Here is a 17,739-nt window from a genome sequence, read left to right on the forward strand (position 1 = left end):
TTTGAGAGCAGCATATGGGCAATATGCAGACAGAGAAGAGAAATTTTTCAGCAAAGCTACTTTTCAGAAATCCTGTGGAACCTTTAACTTCCCATGAACTTTATTTATTCATTCGTTCACTATTTCATTTTAATCCTTCTTCCCTTTTGAGGCAAGAATCTTATCCAGCTAAATGACACATTTGGAAGTCCTGACATGGATCACCAGGGTGAATTGGTGCTATGTACAGAACTATATGAATATTCAGCGATGGTGGATGGTCAGTGTAACAGGACAGAGCCTGGCTGCCCAGTCTGTAGAGGAATCTATCCCCTAAAATAACTGGGAGGCAGATGGCACATGTTTAATTAAATAATGTAGTCTTTCTCTTCTTTGTTATGAGTCAGGTGAGTGCCAGTTGCTAAATGGTCCTAGGACATACTGTGCTTCCTTGGGACAGAGGACTTGATTATAGTTGGACTAGATGCTGGAGCTTATCCACAACTGCCTTCGTGCTCATGAATCAGAGTTTCAGCGTACACCTAACCCTTCAATTCCCTTCTCTCCCATAGCGGATTTTTTCATGTCAGTGATGATCTTTCCTCCCAGGTTCCCTCTCTCCTCCCCTCACTTGTTCATGCTTATTAGAATGAACCTGTCCTAATGGACCCGTTCTGGCCAATGTATTTGTGCTTGCTTCAAGCAGTCTCAGGTCTATTTTAATTACTCTCCTTTTGGTAATTACTGTCTCTGTCTTCACGCTCCTTTATTCTTCTTTCCCTGCTTTTGCTGATTTAATCCTTTGAAAGAGGTTTTGCGATTTCACACCATCAGATAGAAGTCCGTTGATCAACTAATATTGCTTCAACTCCTTGGCAAATTGCAGTTTCTCTCTTTAAGCTAGCAAGGAAAGCAACAAAACTTCATATTTTGTATTACAGCAAAATTGTCCAACAGTTCACTGGAAGGAGTATCCATCACTTCTACCTATTTATACAAGTTGGGCTTCTGTCATTTTGATAGGGAACCATAAGGACAGATAACAAGGATGTCTCAGTAGAAGTTTAATCTCAAAATTAAAGTCTAAATGATATGGAAGCATTTCTCTTACATTTTCACAGCCATTTTTAATCCTAAAAAAAAAAAAACCCCAAACCCACAAACAAACAAACCCTGAACACTGCTCCACTGCTCCGCCCCCCCCCCTTGAGATTGCTTTACCACATATGCGTGAAAAAATTAGAAAATTTTAAGTTTCATTTAAGGCTGTCATTATCTGTTCAGGTAAAATCTAAAAATAGACTTACAAAAGGTGGATGTTTGGTGTTTAGATCTAATTTCAGTGAAAACTGAATCAAGCAAGACTTAATACATTATTGGGCAGACTGTCAGACTGGCAAATGATGGAATAGATTCCATAAATAACTTTAACTGATCTGCTGCTGCTTATCTTTGTGTGGTGTGAATTGTATATAAATATTCTATTATAATGTGCATGTAAGAGTTAATGATGTAGCCAGAATGATGTCTAGGCTATGGTGCTACTTTGGGCATTTTTATCGTTAAGAAGAGAGAAACTATGGGGTTTTGTATGTAGACTGGGGTTTAAATGCCTAAATCTTTGCAGGTATGGCCTTTATGTGATTCATGTGGAAGGTGCTGATGACATTTTCAATTTCTTGCAGAACTGGAGCTTAGGCAACTGTAATAATAGATGTGCTATAAATCATTTTCTTTAGAGCTTTGTGTTTGCTTGATGATACTCTGATCTGTGACCTACTATTAGTATTTCTTATAGGAGCCTAAATTAAAAATATCAGTTCAGGGAAAAAAAACCCTTGTACAGCCTATTGAGCTGGGCATTTTATCGCAGTATCCATAATGTGTTGTAACTAAAAAGAAAAGAGTCTATTTCAGAGAAAAGTAGAGGGAAGGCAGAAGGCTTTGATTCGTACTTAGGTTTACACTGCTCTCATTGCTAATTGTCAACCAGTGAGACCCTGTAGCCAGTAGCTAGTCTAAACCTGTTCTTAAATATTAGGGAGTAGGCTGGCACTTGCATCAGGGACAGATAATCTTGTATCTGGTTACTAAGTTGTTGGGGTTTTTTGTTTTTTTGGTTTTTTTTTTTGTTTTGGTTTGGTTTGGTTTTTTTTTTTTTAATCTTCCTTCTTAAGCGTTTGGTGTTGCTGTCTGTCAGCTATAGAATACTGAGCTAGATAAACCAAAAGCTTGAATCAGGTACAACAAATAATAGCTAATCGATAATATGTTTTTGCTTGATCAGCACTGGTCCCTGCCTCATATTACTCTCTGTATAATAGCATCCCTTTCATGTTCTTTTGGAGCCTCTAAACGGAGGGGGGAGTTCATCTTATTTTTAATGGTTTGCTTTTTTTTTTTTTTTCCCTATTTAATTCAGCCAGAAGTTTCTGATTAAATGTTTATCCTAAATGATACTGCTACAAGGTCTTTTCCCAGTTTGCACAGATTTTCACTCTGATTAATAATTTTAATTCTGTATCTAGTGTGATGTGCTAGCAGCCACTTCAATTGCACTATTCCACTCCCTTCTATGAAGTGTCCTGTTTAAAGACTGGGTTATACCATTTCAGATTTTAGTACTGAAGTATTTGTGCTGTTCCTTGATTTCTTCAAAAGCTTTTTTGTAGTCTTGCTTACTCCTGCTGTAATGCTATAATTTGCCAGTTGTCTCAATAGCTAATTTTTTTCACCAAGGAATGCAAAATTTGCACAGGTTATTTGCTCTTTCTTTGAATCTTGAATACTGTATCTGTTTACAGATGCAGTATCTACAGAGGGCTACCAGCAGACCACGACATACTAATGGGGTAACGGTGACTTTGGTTTTGCCCATATAACTTGCAGGTTTTCTGATGTCAGCAAATGCCACCGTGAATGGTATTTTCTCTGGTATTGTTTGGAAACTTTTCTAGATTTTGATATTTCTTTCCACGTTTTTTGTTGTGAATAACTTCCCCCCCCCCCCCCCCCGCCCCTTGTGGTTCCTTCAGTAATGGAAGTTTTCCTGCAATCACTCTGCTACAAACATTCAGATACCTGATACAGTTTCTATTGAAACACCTCTGGAAGTCAGTATAATCCCAGTGGCATTCGTAACAACTGATGTCTGCTAAATGGGATTGCGAAGAAGAGCCACTGTTCATAAAACTCTATGTGCCAAAATCCATTTAGTACTTCCCTTTAAGAGCCCCAACTGAGAAAATGCTGAGTTTTGTTAAGCTTGACAAAGTAACATCTCGCTCCCCAACCAAATGCAACTAGGTGGATCTGTTTTAAGAACATTATTGGAAAGTGTATTTTGATATACTTAACAGTTGCTAGTTTAAACACACATTTTCTTCAGAGTATGCAGAAACCTACACTCTGCCCTTCTGCCTGCAGGTTTTGTATGTTACTGTCTGTACTTTTTGACCTCTACAAGAAAAGTAAGTTATATGCACTTACACAAACATGGTTCTTTGTATCTCAGTCCCTTTGGGTTATCTGCTTGCCTGACAGGAGTTAAGGTACAAAATCACAAGGAAATGCATAGCAAGGCTCTAGAAAACAACAGGAGAAGTGTTGATAGGAACAGCCTTTCCTGACTCTGCATCGTTTCTATACCAAACCCCAGGTTGGAGGGATCCTAGTGAAAATGCTGACTGAAGCAAGAAGGTGAGCGAACAGGTCGTGAGCAAATTGAAGCTGAGAAAGAAATACAGGAGCAGCAAGTGTCTGTCTGTCTGACTCAACCCAAAGATAGGAGTCAGCTGATCTTACCCAAATTATCATTAGAGACTGAGCTTTTGTAGGAAATTTTGTATAAAGGTCCTTTGTGTTAAGCTAATATCCAGAATTTAAGGATAATGCCCTTTTGATCATTGACTAAACTCTGTCTTTGAATGAAAGCAGAATTTTTGCCTAGTTAAAAAACTATGGGTCCCCACAGAAAGAGGTCTAAAGAGTGGTGTATGTATTAACTTGCTGGCCAGGTCTTAACATGGTTGACAAATGCAGCAGGACCATGTTTTTGTCAGGCAAGGGAGGTACAGAAGCTGTGGCTGTTACCTAACGGGTGTGCTTGAGGCAGACTGAAAGGGTCCAAGGTGCAGTTAGACCTGTAACATCCTTCCTGTTTTATTCCTCTTCTACTGCAGAACATGGTTGCTGTAGTGCTCACGTTTCTTGCGCTTTCATCCACGTGATTTTTCCTCACTTTTCTTTATGTAGAGCTCACTCATTGACCACAATGTTTTGGTCTGCTTACATGCTTTTCATCATGTGCTAGATGTTATTCCCATGATCATATATCAGTCTCCTTATGCTCCTTCTGTTCGGTTGGACATGTTTGGTTTGGGTCTCTTTTAATGCAGAATGAGCTTCATAATGTTTAGTGGGGGTAGGCTTCATCACAGATTTGTCACATCCATGAATAGTTAGAAATGTACAAATTATGGGTTCCTGCCAGTATTCATAAAAACTATGATTGTACTTTATTTTTCCTGGCTCCTGATCCACTGAGACTAATTTAATCCTTTTTATTGTTTCCTTCACTTGGAATTGCAGTATTAATCAAATATTACAGTTGTCTCATCTGCACCTGTTTGTTCTGCTACTTTCCCCCATTATGAACACTTGGATGCACAATGATCTTACTTTTAACCAGAGAACAAAACATTGTTGCTTCACATTGCTTTTTGTTTCCTGAGTTTGTTCATTCAATATAGAAACAGAAGTCTTCTCTTGTATTACTCCTGGAAAATTTTATTGCTACTGCACTGTAGTCATGATCAAGTCTATGTTTTCTATTGATTAAAATTTCAAGTTTTTCTGAAAAATATATACCACTCCCATCTGAGATTGGAGGACAGCCAATATTGCAGAACAAAACAGCTCGATTCCCGGTAAGGCTAAGTGCTTAGGACAGACCTCAGCAGGCTTCCCACCTCTGCAGAATGCAGAGAGAATAAAGCATTTCCAGTGCTGCCACTCTGGACCCTAGAACAGCTTTTGTTGAATTAGAATTTAGAACCCTATATGAGAATTCATTTACTCAGTAAATTAAATGCTTTTATGTCAGCCTGGGTATACTTAGAGCATGGTTAAGAGGCTCCCACAGTAGTTTGAGTACTTTTTTCCTCCCATCCTCTTCCTATTGTCACTAATATCTATAAATCTTAATTGAAATTACAGAGCTGACAAAGTGTGCCAGTCTGTAGTCAGCTGGGATGAGAAGTGACACTCTGGTCCTGGGCCAGCAACGGAATCAACACTGTTTAACCATTTCTAATTGCACAGGATCGGTGCTTTAAGGTTTGAAACAAGATTGACACACCTCGAAGTTAAAGTTAAATACAAATAAGGGAGGCTGGGGGGCAGTGGGGGGGCAGGTAAAGTCCACTGCTCAGGACTAGTGTATACTCTGTGTGTGATTCTGAATACTAACCCATTTAACAGGCAAGGTGCTTTTTATTTAAATGCTTATTTCTTCTAAATGCATATTACTGAAGAACTTATTTTCAGAGTTAACTCTTGGAGAAAGACCTATCTAAAATGAGGATCTATGTATTTAATCACAGGTTGAATGATTTTCAGGTAGATGCCAGGGAACTGCAGAAAATACTTGGTACCTAATGAATCCCTGTAATCTTCTGGTATCGAATTGATGCTATGTTAAATTTTTTTGTTGACAAGTTTGGTGGCTGAGGTGCCATGGCCAAGGTGAGCTGTAAAATGAAGGATTAGGACTCTGTGTGGGAATCAAGCTGTTTTATTCCAACACAGAAGGAAAAATTCTGAATGACCCACATTGGAATTCTGACCTATTTAATTGATGTAATTTCAGCTGTGCCTGTGTAGCACTTTCTCTCATGCCTCCATGTTCACATTACAATGAGTATATCCATCTGTCTGCAGCAGGAGGGAGTGTGAGATATGACCCCACTAATCTGGTTCTGAAACTCCCCTCTAATTTTTCATTGCATAATTCGGATCTCTCTGCAGGTGTGCACGTGTGTGTGTGTGTGTGTCACGGCGGGGGCAGTCCTGTGAAGAATTATTCTGCCATGATTTTTTGTTTTTAGCTAATGTTTTGGGTCAAGAATGCCTTTAGGACTAATTCTCATCTATCCCCTAGAGTTCAGTTTAACTTTTACAGCAAATACCACCTCTACTGTGCCTCCTGCTCTGAAGTGTTTGCAGCTCTTAATATCTCCATAAGTCTCAGTGAAATGAGAAGGTTTGTTTCTCGTGTTACTCCCCTATTTCAACTCTTACTGGGACACTCTGAAGGCTCCGCTGACAGAAGATGACCTCCTCCTCCCCTGGCTTTATCATGCACCGGGTATATTGAATCTCCCCCTCCCTGATGTGGGCTGAGGGCTTTAGCAAGCTGTTGCCATTTTCCTGAGGAGAAAGGGCTCTAGGGAGAGACATGCTAGAATGATGGTGAGAGAGAGAAAGAGGAGGCTTTTAGATCCTCTGTCTGCTACCTGTCAGAGAAGAAAAACACCAAGAAGTTAGAATAAGCAGGATGAGTCTCCACAGACTTGACAGCTGAACTTCTGAGTGAGCTGTAAAGTGCTTTTTACCTCTTCTTTGCATTGATGTTTAAGATGGCAACTGTTCTTGATGATGAGCATTCTCTCTGCCTTCTGGTGACTTCTAGCGTTCACCTGGTATGCCATGGAAGGTATAAGGAAAATGCAGTTCTTGGGCTTTGCTTCAAGAAATTAGGGCACTTGGGCTTAATCAGCTCAGAGGCTGTACTTCAGAGGAGAGTGCTCTTTATAAGCAAATGTACAAAACCCTCTAAATCACTCTTCCATGAAGGATCATAGAGATTTGCAACAAATACCTGAATTTAAATGATTAGTCTCAAGGCTCTTTGGACAAGTTGATGCATCTAGATTGTTCTGGTGGATGGTGTGGAGTCCATAAGTTTTGTGTGAAATGTTGCCTGGCGTTCTTCTGTGAGAACCTCAGCATGGGTACAGAGAGGAGCCAAGGCAAAAGGCAGTCTCAGTGGGGAGGTTATCAGAACATGAAAAAAAGGGAGGGTGCATACATGGCCTGCTTTTGGCTGGGGTAGAGTTAATTTTCTTTCTAGTAGCTGGTATAGCCTTATGTTTTGGGTTCAGTATGTGAAGAATGTTGATAGCACACTGATGTTTTCAGTTGTTGCTAAGTCATTTTTAGTCGGAAGTCAAGGGTTTTTCAGCTTCTCATGCCCAGCCAGCAAGAAGGCTGGAGGGGCACAAAAGTTGGGAGGGGACACAGCCAGGGCAGCTGACCCCAAATGACCAAGGGGCTATTCCATACCATGTGATGTCATGTCATGTCTAGTATATAAACTGGGCAGAGTGGGAATGGGGGGATCGCTGCTTGGGGACTAACTGGGTGTTGATTGGCAGGTGGTGAGCAATTGCATTGTGCATCACTTGCGTATTCCAATCCTTTAATTATTACTATTGTCACTTTATTAGGGTTACCGTTATCATGATTAGTTTCTTCTTTTCTGTTCTATTAAACTGTTCTTATCTCAACCCACAAGTTTTACTTTTTTCCTTCTGATTCTCTCCCCCATCCCACTGGGTGGGGGGAAGTGAGTGAGCAGCGGTGTGGTGCTTAGTTACTGGCTGCGGTTAAACCACAACAACACAGTACTCAACCAGTAAGGCAGTGACCTTATTCCAGTCCCCTTTAGTCACATAATACAACCATGAAGGCACATGCAGTGGTCACAATACAGTATGGACAAATCTTGTTTGAGAGGTGTTGCTGTACATAGATGTATCTTCCTCAGGTTTTTTTTTTGGTTGGTTGGTTTTTTTTAAGTAAAACATGTAGTGTGCTTTTACTTAAAATAAGTAATAATGACTAAATAATAATGAAAAATAATGACTAAATTTTGAGAGATTATTCTGTTCAGCATTAATTGAGGGTCTTAAGAAGGGTCACAAGTTTAAAGGAAAGATTTTTTTAATGTATCACTGTATACATCCTAGTGTAAGATAGATCAGATAGATGAGTACAAACTAAGCATTCTGCTTATGCCTTGAATCATAACATGTGAAAGCATGCTAAAGGGGGAAAGGAAATAATGACCAACCCAAATACTTAATTTTTTTTTTCCTAGAAAACCAAAAAAATTATGCCCAATTTACTTTTACTAATAATCACTTGGGATGGTAGGCTTATAAGCCATAGGATTAATTCTTCACTATTTGTTCTTAGAGTACATGCTTAAATGCATTAGTAGAGAACTGTATGATAAATGTAGATTAAGAATAGTGGTGATATTCTTAAAGCCATACATTATTAAGTAAGTCGTGCTGCTTGAATTCTGATCTGGTGTCAACTACAGATGTCTAGAAAATGGACTTGACTGGTATAGTCAGACAATTGACTCTACTCTCCTCCCAGATTCTTAATTGCCTAAAACAGCTTTGCTTGGAGACAGCAAAGCTGTTCAGTTGTGTTCCTCCTCCAAGTCTATGCTCTTATGGAGACGATTTCTCCTGTTCTCTGAGATTTTTTGGCAGGGGGTGGGGGTGGTGGGGCACGTTGAGTGGTTGTTCTTTGTTTCCATGTTCAGGAATCTTACGTATTTATTCAAAGCAGCCATTATGTTTCATGCTTGGTGTTTCCTAAAGACTTTTAGGTATCATTTTTTAACATTTTTTCCTCTGATTCTGCTTTCTGATACTTAACAAAAAAACAAGTTCCCAGCTAGATTGCAAATCTACTACTGCAACCACTCTGTGCTTTCTCTGTCACTTTAGTCAGGATCTTGCCTTAGTTGTTCGTCTTACAATACACTCCATGCTTTATCTGGGCTTGACAAGCTTTCCTTTTTTACCTTTTTATTGGGAAACTGATTTGCACATAATCCAGACCTAGATTTTGCTGTGTTGTAGTTTTGTCGAATGCTTTAAGGACGTGATCTTCCACACACCAATCCTGCAAAAGTGAGCACAGGTATTATAAAGATGCACAGATTATTCTGTTCAGCTACAATGGAAAGGAAGGATTTCTTTAACTGTAATCCTTTTTTTCCGTGACTCACTTCTTTCTGATATTCAGGAAGAACTGCAGAGTTCTCTTTCAGTCAGGAGCTGTGTAATAACGGAAAGAACATAGTTCCTTATCTGATCCAGCAAGCACTTCCTTTCAGAAGTAATATGAATGCAAATTAAGACAATACACAGCCTTATTAAGACCACCCTAACAGTGTGAGATTACTATTATTTTTAAGTCCTTTTTATTGTTTAGAAGGCTTTTGGTCTCACTGCCTTGTTTACCACCACAGCAGTAATCTCTTTTTGTGTCACTTTACCTGCTTCCAAATAGAGCAAAACCAGTTCTTTGTTTTGAACACACAGAGTGTTTTATATGGCACATTACTGAAATATTGGGATTTTGAATATCAAGTATGGTTAGAATTTCAGTAGGGTTCAATTTTCATTAAATCTGTCCTAGATGAAATCTAATGTGATATATTCTTTCATGAACTCTAAATCAAGAGTTACTCATGCTGAAGTCTGAAACTTTAAATGTTCTGTCAAATATAGATTTAGCCAGTAGTTTGGCAAATATTAGAAGCGCTTCTAGAACGATAACTTTGAGGCTGAGAGTGGTGGTTGAATTACCCAGATTCAGTGAGGTTAAGGAAGCTGAAGAAACTTTTTGACTCCTTTCTTGTGATTTTGTAAAGAGAACTTTTTCCTCTGCTATTGCTATCCTTGATAGATCTGTTATAAAAGTTAAAACATTTATCAAAACTGCCACAGATCCTATGACCCGTAGAAGGAGGACTATCAGACCTTAATTGCAATAGCTGTGTAATTTCAGAACTTCCCTTCCCTTGTTCACCTAGTCTCTGACCTTTATGTCAGCTTCTAATTTCCTTCTGTAATTGACTCTTTCTAGTACGGGGAAACTATGGCAGCAGATGCATCTTAATACAGTGGAAGATTCAAACAGTGCTGTCAAATGCCTAGCAAATTTACTTGCATCTATTTTACAGTCAAGTTTTTGGAAAAAAAAAAAAGCTAGTTTGAACAAGTTTCAGATGAAAAAGGAATGAGTTTCCCTAAACCTTAAGGTTGTGGGTGTTTTGGTTTTAATACATAAACCTCAGTAAAGAACTTAAAACACTATCTTCAAATTTGTGCTGAAGACAGCTATTTGGTTCAAGACTTGCTCATTTCAGTGACATGTGCTAATGGAAACAAAACCTAAGTTTACTCTGCTTCAAGGGACAGCTAATCAATTGAGTCAGGACCTGAAGAGAGGAAATGGCATAGCCTCTGAGGGTACCATGAGAATACTTGTGTATTCTCACCCAAAGTAAGGTTTCAATATCATGCATGTTTCTGTATCTTTTCTATATCGCAATACTTCTCTGTCTTTTTTTCCTTGAAGAAACTTCTGTTTCAGCGCTACCTTTCCCAGCTTTGCCTGCGTACCAGTGTATTTGACTGATACAGGAGACTGGTTTGAGCATCTACTCATGAATGCCCTCACCTTACTGGATAATCAGCAACACTAACACTCAGTAACCAGAAACACAAAAAAACTATGGACATTAGTTCCAGGCTACTCCAGCTGGAAGTAATGTTTAAATAAAATATCAGTTAATAAGATAATGTTGTTGGCAATTGGAACAACTGGATTCCTAGAAATGACCTACTACTTTTACACACCTAGTTATCACAAAAATGGACACTTCATTCTTGTCAAACGATAACTAAACAGGCCCACCTACAGTTTTACAGGACAGAGAAGAAAGTATGCTAGCAGGAAAAGAATTACAATTTTTCATGTCTGGCTTATGCCTGGGTTTAGGGAAACAAACCCTAATACACTAGATTTGCTTTAGACATTGTACTGTCTTGTAGTCCATAAACCTCTTCTGCTGGCCATGTCTTTTGTCACTTGTTATTAAAATGTTTAGGATGCTGCAGAGTCGAGGGCCAAGACTAGATCTTTACTTGGGCGCTCAAATCACAAAATTCATGTGTCTGTATAATCTATTCAGAATTCAAGAACAAAACTGATACTATAACTTCTGTCATTACATATAGCTATTGGTAGTAACTGAGTAGTCTGCATGACAAAAATGAATAAACCTAACCAAACTCAAATCTTATACTTGAAACAACCTCCACCTTCCCCAAGTGAAAAGTTTTCTAGGACTCACTCCTCCACAGCCACAGAGAACCTGCGGTGCTACGAAGGCAAATGGCACAGAGAATGCATGTGTGCAGGGAAAAGCACAAGCCTATAAATACTATGTAGTAGTCCTATGGCATCCACTAGAGGCAGGACTCCTTACCTTGCCTTAATTTTCTGTATTTTGTTTTAAAAAAATAGCCTTATGAAAATGGAAGGGGCAGCCCTTTGCACTGAGGAAAGAACTGATTATTTTTCAAAGTTTAGAAGGCAGATATATACTTCATATCTCTATCCCCCTCATAAGTTTTACTAGTTTGGTTCTGTCTAGGGACTGCCAGAACAAGCATGGGCCTCCACCTTCTTGTCTTTAATATCTTTTGTGTCTCATGCTATTTTAACCACTTTGGCCTGGGTGGGGATATGCATCCATCTAGGAAACAGTCTACTTACCTAACCCTGTCTGTCCTTTCAAGGGGTTATTCAAGACATCAGCTAGTACCATCCTTGTTGAAATCAACTGTGTCTTGAAGAACAGCTATCTCTGGAGATCAAGTATTCAGCATCAGTTTCATTCTCATCAACTAGATCTCTTCAAGATACTCCTGGAACTATTAAGGTACGTGAAAAGTATGCATGTTTACAGATGTATTTAATTTTTTTTTTGTATGTTTTACAAGTCAGTGAATGTTTCACATTCTTCCATGCCTGGCAAGATAGTTACTGTCTCAGAGAGTACTTTAAGGAAAGACCATGTCCAAGTAGAGCTGAAAGAACAGAAATGCAATCCAGATGACATATCAGTACAATAATCTGCAAAATGAAAACTTAGATGTTGCTATTATGCCTACCAAAGAGTACAGGAAGTTGTTATGCTTTACTAAGAAAAAAAGCTGTGGATAACTGCTGGGCTAAAGCTGTCATACATAAGAAACTGGCATGCACAGTCTTCACTTTCTAACGCTACAGAAACACTGTGTCCTAATCAGACTGTAGTAAAAATTTGCTAGAAATCAATATCTACCTTTTCTTGACTTTTGGGGGGGGTGGGAGGGTATATTTCTATATCTAAAAGTCTTCATCTTTGATACCAACTTAATACAGTGTTCTGGGTTCAGCTGGGATGGAGTTAATTGTCTTCCTAGTGGCTGGTACAGTGCTATGTTTTTGAGTTGGGTATGAGAAGAATGTTGATAGCACACTGATGTTTTCAGTTGTTGCTAAGTCATTTTTAGTCGAAAGTCAAGGGTTTTTCAGCTTCTCATGCCCAGCCAGCAAGAAGGCTTGGAGGGGCACAAGAAGCTGGGAGGGGGCACAGCCAGGGCAGCTGACCCAGAGTGTCCTGGGGTATGGAATACCCTGTTGGCCGTCACATCTAGTATATAAACTGGGCAGAGTGGGAGTGGGGGGATCGCTGCTCGGGGACTAACTGGGTGTCAATCGGCAGGTGGTGAGCAATTGCCCTGCGCATCATTTGTACATTGCAATCCTTTCATTATTGCTGTTGTCATTTGATTAGTGTTACCATTACCATTATTAGTTTCTTCTTTTCTGTTCTGTTAAACCGTTCTTATCTCAAGCCAGGAGTTTTACTTCTTTTCCTGATTTTCTCCCCCATCCCACTGGGTGGGGAGGGAGGGAGTGAGCAGCTGCGTGGTGCTGGGTTTAAACCACAACATACAGGTGAACATCTAACATGCTGGGAGTAGGGTCCATAGCTATGCTACTTAGTGTAAGTACAGAGTATTCTGAGGCTGTACAGGATTAACTGATAACCTTCCTGAAGCAAGTGTCTTGGGCCTAGAGGTATCTGCCTCTTCATGAATTCAAGAGAGGCTACAAGACAGAGCAGACCAGACATCTAGATTAAGAAGCTGAAGTTGTGCAAGGTGACTTTGTATGCAGGAGTCATAATTAAGGCTAGTTTTGTCCAAGATCAAGAAGTGTCCTGACGCATATGTGATCAAGTGTCATTGTTAAAGTAATTCATTTTTCAGTATCACAATCCATGAAGACTTCACAAAAAAACCCCAAAGATCTGTCTCTAAAATCATAAACAAGATATGGAAGATGTGGCTTAATACACTTCATGCTGTATCTGTGGTCCTTGCTTCCAACCTTTGGAGAACCTAGGACAATTCAGAGATCTCTTACAGTTAGATATTATAGTGCTGAACTAAGTGAAGCTCTTAATTCTTTAAAAGGGCTAGAAGGTTTCTTCCATCTTTTGGAAGATGCCGGACTGGCTTTAGGAAAAGGAGGCTCACAGCCTGAAACTTTCATCGTATAGTCTCACTTCCTTTTAATTTTTCAGAAAACAGTGGATATAGAGGAGATATTTCAGTGTGGGAGATCTGCTCCTTTTATTATTTATACCTTATGGATCTGCCTCCTGGTAGTAACTCAGAGTAGAATCTTTACAGGGCCAGTGGCTCTTTGACATCATAAAATTATTTTAATTCCAGTCTTTCCTTGATCCTCCTTACTGACTTTTCTTCCCACTACAGCTAAAACAGGATATTGAAGGTACTTCTGGAATTCAAAAGGAAAAGGATAATACCCATTCCTTTTCAATGGCAATGACAGAGCTTTTTATGCCTGTCTTTAATGTGAGTTATTTCAGATTTACCCACTCTGAATTCACAATGATGAATGGTGACCCAGGCCAAGTGCCAGAAGGATTCAAAGAGGTGTTCTCTCCTATCTATATATTTCACTCAGAAAATAAGTGCAGGATTGTATAGAAGCACTACACGAGATAGCTTGGGTGGTTCAAGAGCTCAAAACCCAGTAATCCTAGTCTTGCACTGTCTTCGACATCAGCTAGTTCTCAAACAAATATCTTTGAAAGAACAGGGGTACTGTTTTGCAAAGACGAATAGGTTTAGCAACTAGAGTATAGCCAGAAAAAGAAATACTTTGCATTCGTCTTTAGATAGACTTGGGGGTCTACTCAGCATGTTTCCTGTTTTGTAAACGCTTCTGTTTGTGCACATCTATACAGGCCCCACTTAAATAGCGTAGTTCCAAGAGAAATGGATAAGATCAAGTTTTCGTGCCTACTGGTATCTAAACCAGTGATTGGGGGTGGGGTGGGGGAAGCAGACAAGAGAAAGTAGCAAGAAAATAAAGAAACTTACAACTTGCAGGAGACATTTAGCACCAGGAAGCCACTTCAGTGAGCTGGAGACATGCATTCACATGCAGAGCTGTGAGTCAAGTGAGATACAGCCAAAGGAGCAGATTTGGTAAGAGCTCTGATGGAAGGAGAAGGGAAGAAGTAATACATGACCAACACAGAAATAGGACGCATGTTCTGTCTGATAATAGTGTCTTTTATATAAATAGTGCCTTTTTGGACTGAAAGAGAGGTAGAAGTGGTAATTAGACATGGCTTGAGACATGCTGAGTAAGCTGAGCAATGGGAAGTAGCAGAAGAGATTAGTTTCTCCAAGGAACACACAATGTGCATCAGTCTAGCTAGACAGCCTTGCTTCTGTGCTGCCTTTGTTTGTAGGGCAGCTGCTCCCAGCTGTCAAAGACAACTCTGTATGATAATCTCTAGGCATATCACTATTATTACTTTACATATATTGAGAAAAGTATGAACTGACAACCTACTCCCTGGTTAAGGTTTCTTAAGTAGACAAGAGAAAAGACTTCATATTCAGCCTAAAAAGTGGTTTTGTTACTGCAACTAATGTCTAGTCCAGAATTAATAAGTTGATAGAGACTTTTAAAGGGAATTTCCACTGCATATCAAGAAAGTACTTGTCCCGTCTTATTATCTGAAGATAAGCAGTGATCCAAAAGCGGCAATAATGTTCACCTTTTTTGTAGTTTTATCCTGTAGCTTCATATATAGGCTGAACAGTGAATCTATGCCTTTTGTAGGAATGAAAAGCCATTGATGTCTGAGGATGGAGAGCAAATTGATCCAATACCCATGGAAGCTACAGCATTTTTAACTATAGCATTGTGTGTATAACCTTTTTATCTACGGTATGAAATGGTAAAGAAAAAAAGACTAAAACTCTAGTTTTAGTTAGATGTGAGTTGTCATTGTTTTAGCTAAACTATTTAATTCCCTCAGTCGGAGATCTTTTGTAAGGATTATTTTGCTGCTTAAATCACCAGTATAATTGACAGGGACTGACTGTTATGATAGCAGACTGTGATAATTAAATTCCCATGCTACACAATCTAGAGAGCCCCTGCAGGAAACACAGAGAAGCTTGGTAGATGAAACAGCAAAAGAGGTCCTTGGCCAAGGGAGAACAGGTAGAGAGAACTTCTGCTTCCATGACTATCACTTCTTTTCTTCTCCTGAGTGCTAAATTTCAGTAGAAGATTTCCTTAAATGCTCAACCTTTTGTTCTTCTCTTCATTATTTCCTTAAGAATTTTTAAGGAGAACTCCCTTGGGATTATAATGTCTGAACTCTTTGTTGAAACAAAAAGCTCTTAATCTAAAAGCTTTCCCCTTTTCATTAAAATCACTTTGCTCTTGTTAATTAAAACCAACCTTTGGATTATAATAGTGATTACAACCTGATCTCCTGCTCTGCATACTGAGCTGGGACACCTGCTTTAGTTCAGAGTGCTGGAAAAAATGTTATCCTTTAAAATCATGTTTAAACTGTAGTTGAGTCTTTTGAAATGGGGAGAACAAAACATGCTGATTTTGAAGCACAACTTGCTAAACATTTTGCAGTCATTTCCATGACATATCTGAGATATCATGCTCCAAAGAACTTGAATCAAATGTGAAACTGGTTGTAAAATCAGTGAGATGGCCCTGAAGGAAAATTTATTCTGTTAATAGATGCAATTGCCATACAAATACATTCATTTCCTCTGTCAAGAAATTACCTCTTTTCTAGCTAATATTGTTTCCATGCAAAAACCAAGCTGCATAATCCTTGTGAAATGAGTATACTTCTAGTCAGAAAACCCATGTTTTATGTAACAGACAGCTCAATTAATCATCTAGCTGTATTAGAAAGCCCTCTTTCTAAACATGAAAACAAGATGAATGTCTTAAATACTGTAACTCATGCTTTAACACAAAACCTTGCTCCTGACTTTCATTAAGTGAGTGTGTGTTTGAGGCACGTGTGCCAGCAAGTCTTACAATGTATGGAGAAGGGGGGGAAACCCCACACACGGCAAAAAACCACCAGAAGAACTTCTTATGCTCAAGCCCTTACTTATGCTGAACCAAATTACAAAATTGCCTTTTTTGTTTTAGCTTTATGTTCAGACTCACCCTGCATGTAATCAGATTCATCCTTAGTTGAGCTCTAGGGATCCTAAGCAGCAGAAGAAAAATGTTCAAAGTGGAAGGGTTTTTTCATACACTTAATTTTGGAGCATGGAGAAAGACACTTTCTTGTCTTAGGGGTAAGGCTAGGACATCAGGGTATTTCTTATTAGGACAGTATACAAATAGTATGTATCATCAGCTGGTAGCGTAAGTCTAGTCAAAGGAGCCACTGCCAATTTAGCTAAGTTAAGGGTCCTGCCTACAACTCTCTTTTTCTTTCCCACCTGCCCTTCTGGAGGGTCTGGAGCAATTGTCCTCTTTGGAAATTAGAACAGTGAGGTCCAAGTCCTGTATCTCACTGACAAACTGAACAGCTTTGAGCAAATGGCCTGGGGAAGTCTCCAAGAAGGGATCAGTACTGTGCTTGTCACTCTAATTAAATGCAAATGGTATAGACACAAGGCACTAGGTTTCCAAGGTAGCAAAGCTAGGAAAAACATGACAAAATGAGTTGGGCCATGGTCTACAAGTGTCACCCTTAAGCCATTATATTCTAAGGTGAGGGAAAGACTTCTCTGTGTTCTACCCTATCCTTGGAAAGTTTTTAAAGAAGAGATTAGCAGAAGGGAAAACAAAGTCATGGACATAAAGGTCGGGAGGCAAAAGGAAAAGCAGTCTAGGGTGAAGTGGCTATTTCATTTCCCTCCAAGCTCTGTTTAAAACAGTTAAGCAAGACCAAAAATCCCCAAAGAAACCAAAAACACCAAACCCCAGCCTAAAACCCAGCAAACAAGCAAAAAATAATACTAATTAAAAAAAAAAAAAATCACACAAAAAACCCCAGACAAAAAACTCCCTCCACCCAAAATAGCACTCCTGCCCCCACCCCCCAAAACCAAAACCCCACACCTTGCTACTTATCTGCCATTTAGTGACTGCGTTGCTCCGGCTTAGGAGTGGGGTGCTAGATGCTACTACTGTAATGGGGGTCAACCCTTGTGCTGTACTCACTTTTACAGTAGATGCCAAATACTGCACAAGTATCAGAACTGGTTTTGTTCAGGAGGTTTCCAGCTGTCAAAGTTATTAAAGAGTAGAAAGCCTTATTGACTTACTCTACAGCAACTTCATGCAAAGTCAAGTAACTTCCCCCTGCTATCCTCCCCCAGTTTATTAGAGTTGAATCATACACCTTGAAATTAGTGACTGGTTTAAGAATCATGATTTCTGAATGATGGGAATTGACCCTGTTGCTGCACCTCTTGCCCTGGGGTTGGAGAAAGCGTCTTACTGGAA

The 17,739-nt window shown here is 39.3% G+C and overlaps 2 long non-coding RNA genes across 4 annotated transcripts in view; one reads left to right on the forward strand and one right to left on the reverse strand.

Annotated features, from left to right (window-relative positions):
* The window catches only part of LOC138685532 (uncharacterized), a 44,221-nt gene that overhangs the window by 21,584 nt on the left and 4,898 nt on the right, over positions 1-17,739 (forward strand). For both annotated transcript variants that reach the window (XR_011324838.1, XR_011324837.1), the window contains exon 2: positions 11,655-11,797. This is a non-coding gene — a long non-coding RNA (uncharacterized lncRNA). The remainder of the gene's footprint in view (positions 1-11,654; positions 11,798-17,739) is intronic.
* On the reverse strand, positions 7,996-17,734 carry LOC138685533 (uncharacterized). Of its 2 annotated transcripts, none has more exons than XR_011324840.1 (4): positions 17,455-17,734; positions 11,632-11,722; positions 9,071-9,119; positions 7,996-8,964 (listed from the first exon to the last, which is right to left on the reverse strand). It is a non-coding gene; the product is annotated as an uncharacterized lncRNA (long non-coding RNA). The 2 variants fall into 2 exon arrangements; XR_011324839.1 differs by having other exon boundaries at positions 11,632-11,789.

The sequence above is a fragment of the Haliaeetus albicilla genome, chromosome 5 (assembly GCF_947461875.1).
Source record: "Haliaeetus albicilla chromosome 5, bHalAlb1.1, whole genome shotgun sequence".
In the NCBI taxonomy this organism is placed as follows: Eukaryota; Metazoa; Chordata; class Aves; order Accipitriformes; family Accipitridae; genus Haliaeetus; species Haliaeetus albicilla.